The sequence below is a fragment of the Lithobates pipiens genome, unplaced genomic scaffold (assembly GCF_037356315.1).
Source record: "Lithobates pipiens isolate NorthernLeopardFrog02 unplaced genomic scaffold, aLitPip1_a1.2 Scaffold_13, whole genome shotgun sequence".
NCBI lineage: Eukaryota > Metazoa > Chordata > Amphibia > Anura > Ranidae > Lithobates > Lithobates pipiens.
This window is the reverse complement of record NW_027507718.1, coordinates 144,777,910-144,787,566: the sequence shown is the minus strand read 5'-3', so window position 1 is coordinate 144,787,566 and position 9,657 is coordinate 144,777,910.

The following is a 9,657-nucleotide window of genomic DNA, read 5'->3' as shown; positions in this document are numbered from 1 at the left end:
GAGCTTTCTTTGGGTGGTATTTAGTTACAGCTCTGAGTTTTATTTTTTGCTAAACAAACAAAAAAAATGCAAAAAAAAAAAATCATGTTTTAATAGTTTGTTATAAAATTTTGCAAACGGGTCATTTTTCTCCTTCATTGAAGTGCGCTGATTAGGCGGCACTGATGGGCTGCATTGGTGGGCACTGATGGGCTGCACTGGTGGGCACTGATGGGCTGCACTGGTGGGCACTGATAGGCATAGTTAAGGCGGCACTAATAGGCACAGATAAGGCGGCACTGATGGGCAAAGATGGCACGGATGGGTGGCACGGATAAGTGGCACGGATGGGCACTGATAGGTACCACTGATAGATGGGACTGATGGGCACTGATAGGTGGCACTGATAGGCGGCACTGATAGGCGGCACTGATAGGCGGCACTGATGGGCGGCACTGGGGTGCAGCACCTTTGAGGCAGATTGTGGGCACTGTGGGTGGCACTGTGGGTGGCACTGACGGGGGGCACTGACGGGGGGCACTTACTTTTATTCAGGATGGCACTTCAGCGGGCAGATGGGCACTGGCAGGGGGCAGGTGGTGGCTTGTATTGCTGGCCGTGATCGGGACTGATGTCCCGATCACGGCCGCCGGTGATCGGCTTTTTTTTTTCTCCTCGCGCTGTCAGCGCGAGGAGGAATAATAGCCGATTACCGGCTCCGTTCTATCACATGATCAGCTGTCATTGGCTGACAGCTGATCACGTGATAAGGGGTCGGGATCGACCCCTTCCACGGATCGGTGATCAGGCGAGTCTCATGGACTCGCCGATCACAGAGCGCGCCGTGCGCGCCCCTCAGAGCGCGCCGCACGCGCCCCTCAGGGGGCGCGCAGGCCGCTCGTGCACTTCATTTGGCAATAACGCGGATCCCAAGTGGTTAAACTTGTCCAGGATCTTGTTGAGAAGCCAACCCTTGCGTGGCCTTCTCCCGAAGAGTCCTCCCCTGGATAACTTCACAGTTGCTGGGCCTCTCCACTAACCGAGACAGCACCGGACCACCTCCAAATCCTCCTTTCAGTTTCCTCGTCTCGGGTTAGCCAGCCCCAAAACGTAAAGTCGGGTGGATCCGCACCCCAGGCCATGGATGTCCTGGGCGCTGGTCAGGAGGAGCAGGACCATGCAGTCAGAACATACTTCTGAACCGGAACCCCCAAAACACGTGACATTCGCATCTGAAGTACCCCCTCCCAGAAAGCACAGCAAGAGCGACACTACCACTGGGCTGGTTCCGAGAGAGAATAACCTTAATGCGCCCAACTAGACTGTGTTTCAATGCCTGTCAAAAGTGACAGCGCCCCCCCTTGGCCAGGCAGAACACCCTGTTGTCCAGTCAGACTGATGCTGAGGTAAAAAATTTAGAACAATTAGACCCAAACCAAACTGCGGTTTTAAGAGTAACATTAAATTGCAAAAACATATAGCGCGTGCACTTCAGGAGCCGGCGCTACATATAGATATCTATATATATATAACAAAGATATTAGCATAATTGTAATATAATAGTAACAGTCATTATATTAGCATAATAAATACATTATATAGTATACTAATAATAACAGTAATATAATAAAATACTATAATAATAAAAATAATATCATAGATAAAAATGTATAAAATATTATTATAATAGTAATATATGGTATATACTGGTACAATCAATTGCCTTACGAAGAAGTACATGGGATGGAACAAAATAGATGTAATGCACCTTTTATAAGAGTGATGGGCCCAACCTTGTAAACCAGCAGCAATAGCAAAAATCCTGCTAATAAAAATGCATCCATTTAATTCAATACCAGGCCTATTCTGGCACTTCTCTTCTACATGTAAAAATCATATTTTTTTTGCTAGAAAATTACTCAGGACCCCCAAACATTATAGTAGCACAATGTTTTTTTTCACAGACACCCTGGGGAATAAAATGGTCTTCACTGCAACTTTTTATCTCGCACGGTATTTGCGCAATGATTTTTCAAATGCCTTTTTTTTGGAAAAGAAAACGGTTTCATGAATTTAAAAAAAATAACAAAACAGTAACGTTAGCCCAATTTGTTTGTATAATGTGAAAGATGATGTTACGCAACGTAAATAGATACCCAACATGTCAGGCTTCAAACTTGCGCACACTCATGGAATGGCGCCAAACTTTGGTACTTAAAAATCTCCATAGGCCACGCTTTGAACATTTTTACAGGTTACCAGTTTAGAGTTACAGAGGAGTTCTAGTGCTAGAATTGTTGCACAAGCTCTAACGCATGCAGTGATACCTCACATGTGTGGTTTGAACGGTGTTTACATATGTGGGCAGGGCTTGCATGTGCGTTCGCTTCTGAGTGCGAGCTACCGGGGATAGGGGCGTTTAATATATATATATATATATATATATATATATATATATATATATATATATATTATTATTTTTATTTTACTTAAATAATGTGAATAACGTCTGAATAATGTGTCTGGGTTTCAGGCAGTCTGAAACCTGGATGCATGCTTCCAAACCCGAACTGTCCGGGTGAATCCTGGACAGGTGGCAACCCTACATCTGATGAATAGCTAACATAAATATAAACATATAAACATTCCACAGTAGTTTGGTAACAAGATAAAATTGACACAGTAAAGTGGACAAAATGATACTCACATCTCCAAGAGGATTAGCAGACAGACAGAAACAATATGTGACTCAATTAACAATGGTGATTCGCACCTAGGAGGCACACAATGGGGAAATTATACAACGAGAAAACACCTCAATAAACAGATTACATACCTCCCAACTTTAGCACTTGAGAATGAGAGACAACTCAAGGGGGCAGTGACTTGCGACGCGATTGCAAAAAGCAGGTGTTGCCAAATAGTGTGTGTGTGTGTGTGTGTGTGTGTGTGTGTGTGTGTGTGTGGGGGGGGGGGGGGGGTAAAGAGGCACGATCAAACAAAACTCAGGCTTCCTCGTACCTATAAAATATGTTTTGGTTGCAGCGTCACAAGGGTCTCTTAGACACATAAGCCTCAGCACTAGGGATGAGCTTCGTGTTCGAGTCGAACGTACGTTCGACTCGAACATTGGCCGTTCGGCGAATTCTGAACGTTTGGGCCGTTCGCGTCAAAATTCGAGTGACGCGCGCGCGGACCACAATGCACTGCGGTGGCGCAGTGCATTGCTGCCCCATGATTGGCCAAGCATGCACTGTGACCCCGCATGCTTGGCCAATCGCAGCGCCGGCAGCGAGGAGAGCCATGATTGGCCACAGGCATCCTGCCTGTGGCCAATCATAGCTCAGGCTGTGTAGTGCACGCCCCACACTATATAAGGCCGCCTTTGAGGCGGCCTCGTGTAGTGTGTTACTTAGCATCTGAAGCAGTGGGTGTTCTGTGTACCTTCAACACAGTACACACCAATCGTTTTTGGCTGATTTCCTATCTTGCTGCTGTGTAGTGGTTGTTGTCTGTGCCCTGACTGCAGTATACACCACTATATTGACCTCACCTATATAGCTAGTGATCTAGCTTTAACCACTTAACAACTGCCCATTGCCGATTAACGGCTTCAGGGGGGTTGTTTAACTCTGAGAGGCCGTTAATTAACGGCCTCCCAGAATTCTGCTCTCGCGTGCCCCGAGGTGTGCGCACTCGAGAGCATCCGTGACCGCCGGGTCGCATCACGGATCACGGTAAACGGCCGCTCATAGCGGCCGTTTACCACGTGATTGCTCCGTCAAATGACGGAGTGATCACTTGGAAACAAACCGGCGTCATGTTATGACGCCTGTTCCTCCCTCCCCTCTCTGTACCGATCGGTACAGCGGAGGGGAAAGAGATCGGTGTCAGCAGCGATGTGGGCTGCATCTGCAGTGCCCACATCGCTGCTCACCGAATTTAACCCCTCAATTCCCTGCCAATACTCTGCAATACCAGTGCATACTCTGCAGTACCCCGCCATTACTCTGCAGTACCCCGCCATTACTCTGCAGTGCAGTACCCTGCCATTACTCTGCAGTGCAGTACCCTGCCATTACTCTGCAGTGCAGTACCCTGCCATTACTCTGCAGTAACCGCCAATACTCTGCAGTAACCGCCAATACTCTGCAGTAACCGCCAATACTCTGCAGTAACCGCCAATACTCTGCAGTAACCGCCAATACTCTGCAGTAACCCCCAATACTCTGCAGTACCCCCAATACTCTGCAGTACCCCCCCCAATACTCTGCAGTACCCCCCCAATACTCTGCAGTACCCCCCCAATACTCTGCAGTAACCCCCCAATACTCTGCAGTAACCCCCCAATACTCTGTAGTACCCTGCTATTACTCTGTAGTACCCCGCCAATACCCCGCCAATACTCTGTAATACCCTGCCATAAATTGCCATACCCAGCCATACTCAGAGATACCCAGCCATACTCGGTGATACCCTGAAATACCCAGCCATAGACGCCCCTCACCGCCCTCCGGTGCTTCTACCAACTCGCCAGTACGATCAAAGCCAGAATCTTTTTTTTTTTTTTATTTCAGGCTTCCCAGCCTAGAGGTGAGATGTGGGGTCATATTGACCCCCCAGATTTCACTGTAAAGAGGATATGTCACCCCATATTCCTATTACAAGGGATGTTTACATTTCTTGTAATAGGAAAAAAAATGGGTCAAAAATATATTTTTGGGGAAAAAAATGTCAAACTAAAATAAATAAAGTAAAATGAACAATAAAAAAATAAAATAAAAATTAAAGCGCCCATGTCCCCATGTGCTCGCATGTGCCACACATGTGAGGTATCGCCGAGAATGTTAGAGCGAGAGCAATAATTCTAGTCCTAGACCTCCTCTGCAACTCAAAACATGTAACCAGTAAAAAAAAATTAAAGCGTCGCCTATGGGGATTTTTTAAGTAGCGACGTTTGGCGCCATTCCACGGGCATGTGCAATTTTGAAGAGTGACATGTTTGATATCTATTTACTCAGCATAACTTCATCTTTCACTTTATGCAAACATTGGGCTAACAAGTGGTTAATAATAGAGCTTGCAGTCAGTAGTGTTAGGAGATAGTGCGTGCTGTCTGCGTGCTCTGTACCCAGTACATACCGCTATAATATAGGGCAGGCCCCTACTTTCAAACATCCAACTTACAAACATCTACTTGCAAACGCAAGGAGACAGCAGCAAGTGAGATGAAAAAAGATGGACGACAAAACAAATTATACAGGGGTGATAACCCTTCCCTATGTTTTCCAAAAAGCTTAAAGATAATTTTTTTGACTGGAGCTACACTTTAAAAATGTACCGGTTGAAAATGACAAACAGATTCAACTTAACACAACAAACCTACACAGTCCCTGTCTTGTTTGCACCGCCTGTATACTGCTGTTCTGAGTATATAGGGCCTGGGGGCCACACGCATTTCCTTTTTTTAATATGGGTACGGGGTTCCCCTTAATATGCGTACAAGACCCAAATAGGCTGGTAATGGGCAGGGAGGGCTACCCATGCCATTTTTCTGAATGATTTTCAACCATATTGCAGGAACCAGATATAACATTAAAACCGCAAGCAGTTTTAAATGGTGTTATTTCCGTTTAATGTCATTTTGTGCAGGGACTGTTCTAAACACGGGAAACACGTGGCACTTCACAGGCATACTACAGACACCCCCCAGGCACCATATTTAAAGGAATATTTCACTTTTTTTTTTCACTTTAATCGTCATTAAAATCAGTGCTCCCGCCAAAACGGCAGTTTTTAAAACTTTTTTTTGCAGTGACCCATGTCCCCTGAGGCAGGAGTCAGGTCCCCAAACCCTTTTTAGGACACTATCTTGCATATTAGCCGTTAAAATTAGCACTTTCCAATTCGAACGTTCGAGTCCCATAGACTTCAATGGGGTTCTAACGTTCGTACCGAACGCGGGGGTCGTTCGCAAGTTCTGGTGCGAACCGAACCGGGGGGTGTTCGGCTCATCCCTACTCAGCACAATCATTGAAAAAAAACAAAAGCTTCACTGTCACTGTGATAAAGCATCATCATTGTGCTCCACCATTACTGTTCCCTCTGTCACTATGCCCCCACCATTGTGCTAACCCCCTTACTGTGTCCCCTGTCACTATGCACCACCACTGTGCTAATTCTGTCACTGTGACCCCTGTCACTATACCCCCACCACTGTGCTAACCCCCTCACCGTTCCCCTGTTACTATACCCCTCCTCACTTTGTCACCTCCTCACTGTGCCCCCTCATCACTGTACCACCCCATCACTGTACCCCCTATTCATACTCACTGTGCCCCCTCATCACATTTTCCCATCACTACTCTGCCCCCTCATCACTTTGTCACCTCATTACTGTGCCCCCTAATCATTGTGCCCCCCATCACTCTGTCCCCTCACCACTGTGCCCCTCATCACTTTGTCTCCTCACCACTGTGGCCCTCATCACTTTGTCCCCTCATTACTGTGCCCCTTCACCACTTTTTCCTCTCACCACTGTGCCCCTCATCACTTTGTCCCCTCACTACTGTGCCCCCTCACCACTTTGTCTCCTCACCACTGTGGCACTGATCACTTTGTCCAATCACTACTGTGTCCTCTCACCACTTTGTCCCCTCACCACTGTGCTCCCTCACCACTGTGCCCCTCATCACTTTGTCCCATCACCACTGTGCCCCCTCACCACTGTGCCCCCTCACGACTTTGCCCCCTCACGACTTTGCCCCCTCATCACTGTGCCCCCTCATCACTGTGCCCCTCATAACTTTGTCCCCTCACCACTGTGCCCCTCATAACTTTTTCCCCTCACCACTGTGCCCACTCATGACTTTGTCCCCTCACCATTGTGCTCCTCATCACTTTGTCTCCTCACCACTTTGTTCCCTCACCACTGTGCCTGCTCAACATTGTGCCCCTTATCAATTTATCCCCTCACCACTGTGCCCCCTCATCACTTTGCCACCTCACCACTGTGCCCTATCATCACTTTGTCCCCTCACCACTGTGCCCCCTCATCACTTTGTCCCCTCAGCACATTGTCCCCTGTGGTAAGAGATCCTTGAGTCCCTTACCTTACCGGAGCAGCATGCAAAAAGGTGCTTTCAGCAAGAGGAAGTCTGGGCGGATTTGGTAGGCAGAGAAGCCCACTGTGCCCCTTCACTACATTTTCCCCTCACCACTGTGCCCTCTCAGTACTTTGTCCCCTCACCACTGTGCCCCCTCATAACTATGCCCCCTCATCACCTTGTCTGCTCACTACTGTGCCGCCTCATCAATTTGTCCCCTCGCCACTGTGCCCCTCATCACTTTGTCCCCTCACTACTGTGCCCCCTAATCATTGTGCCCCCTCATCACTGTGCCCCTCATCACTTTGTCCCCTCACCACTGTGGCACTGATCACTTTGTCCAATCACTATTGTGTCCTCTCACCTCTTTGTCCCCTCACCACTGTGCCCCCTCAGCACTCTGTCCCCTCACCACTGTGCCCCCTCATAACTATGCCCCTCATCACCTTGTCCCCTCACTACTGTGCCCCCTCATCAATTTGGCCCCTCACTACTGTGCCCCTAATCATTGTGCCCCCTAATCATTGTGCCCCCTCATCACTGTGCCCCCTCATCACTTTGTCCCCTCACCACTGTGCCCCTCATCACTTTGTCTCCTTACCACTGTGGCACTGATCACTTTGTCCAATCACTACTGTGTCCTCTCACCACTTTGTTCCCTCACCACTGTGCCCCCTCAGCACTTTGTCCCCTCACCACTGTGCCCCCTCATAACTATGCCCCCTCATCACCTTGTCCCCTCACTACTGTGCTCCCTCATCAATTTGTCCCCTCACCACTGTGCCCCTCATCACTTTTTCCCCTCACCACTGTGCCCATCATCACTTTGTCCCCTCACCATTGTGCCCCTCATCACTTTATCCCCTCACCACTGTGCCCCTAATCACTTTGTCTCCTCACCACTGTGCCTCCTCCTCACTTTGTTCCCTCACCAATGTGTCTGCTCATCGTTGTGCCCCTTATCAATTTATCCCCTCACCACTGTGCCCCCTCATCACTTTGCCACCTCACCACTGCGTCCCCTCATCACTTTGTCCCCTCACCACTGTGCCCCCTCATCACTTTGTCCCCTCAGCACATTGTCCCCTGTGGTAAGAGATCCTTGAGTCCCTTATCTTACCAAGCAACAGCTGCCAGGAGCCGGAGTCGGGGGGCATAACTGGTAGTCAGAGCAGCCATGCACGAAGGTGCTTTCAGCAAGAGGAAGTCGGGGTGGGGTTGGTAGGCGGTGAAGCCATACAAAGTGGTGCTTTCAGCAAGTGGGAGGCAGAGTCGGAGGGCCTAGTTGGTAGGAGAAGCAGCCATGCACAGAGGTGCTTTTATATTGTTGAATGCAGATGCAGTGTGTGTCATCGGGTGCCTACGACGCCATCAGTCCTGGCACCCAATGACTGCAAAAAAAGTTGGGGAAGGGGGCGTAAAGCAAACAGCGCCGGCAGGCCCCACTAACAGGAACTCATTGGGTGCAGTGTGTGAGTATACACTGCAGCTATTGAGTGTACAGATGAGTGGAGCCCAGTTCCGGGACAGTTGGAAGGTATAAGATGACCTATAGTAGCAGGAGACCTCAACATCAGGTTGTTTTAAGCTGAGTTTAATCTTCTGCTTAGAGTCTCTGAGTCTGAGGGGGGGGGGGGGTGTTGAAGCAGTTAATGCTGGTTATGGCACAGAGGTGCCAAATCTGTATCCAGGTCTTAGGTTCCCAAAGTCTGTGTTTTCGGGGAGACATGGACCCGAATCTGAAGCAAAACCATTCCAAAGAGAATAGAGCCCCTTAAAAGCCAGGGCCCATAGTTAGTAGGCAAGAGTCTAACCTACAATCCCCTCCAAAAGCCCCTGTCCCAGTTGGGTCTGTCATACTGACATCTGAGGAACTCTTTTAGGGGCCCAAACTTTTTTAATTTTTGTTACTATACAGGATTAATATAGCCACAACAGTTTGCGCAGCGCTTTACAATGTTAGGGCAAACAGTACAGTTACAATACAATTCAGTACAGGAGGAATCAGAGGGCCCTGCTTGTTAGAGCTTACAATCTAAAAGGGAGGGTCAAGTGGCACAAAAAGTATTTACTGTGGGACATGAGCTGATGGAGAAAATAAAAGTACAGCTGTTAGGTGGAGGCAGGATAGGCTTCTCTAAAGAGAAATTCTTTCAGGGTTGGTATTTTGAGACAAGGTTAGTGATGTAGCTGGGGGCCAAGTTGTGGATGGCTTTTAGAGTTATTGCTAGTATTTTTAATTAAATTAATTGGGTTATGGCGCGTACACACGAGCGGACTGTATGGCGTACTTAGTTCATCATACAATCCGACGGACAGTCCGTCGTACTTTCCACTGAACGGACTTGACCACACACGGATGCACAAACAGTCCGTCGAAAGCTTGCGCAATGACGTGTACAGCACGTACGACGGGACTAGAAATAGGAAGTCCAAGACACACCCTTCCGCCGTGTAAATCCTTTCTGGGCATGCGCCATTCTTAGTCCATCGAACTAGCATACTGACGAGCGGATTGTCCGCTGAAACCAAAGTACGACGGACAGAATTTCGAAAAATCCGAAATTCTTAG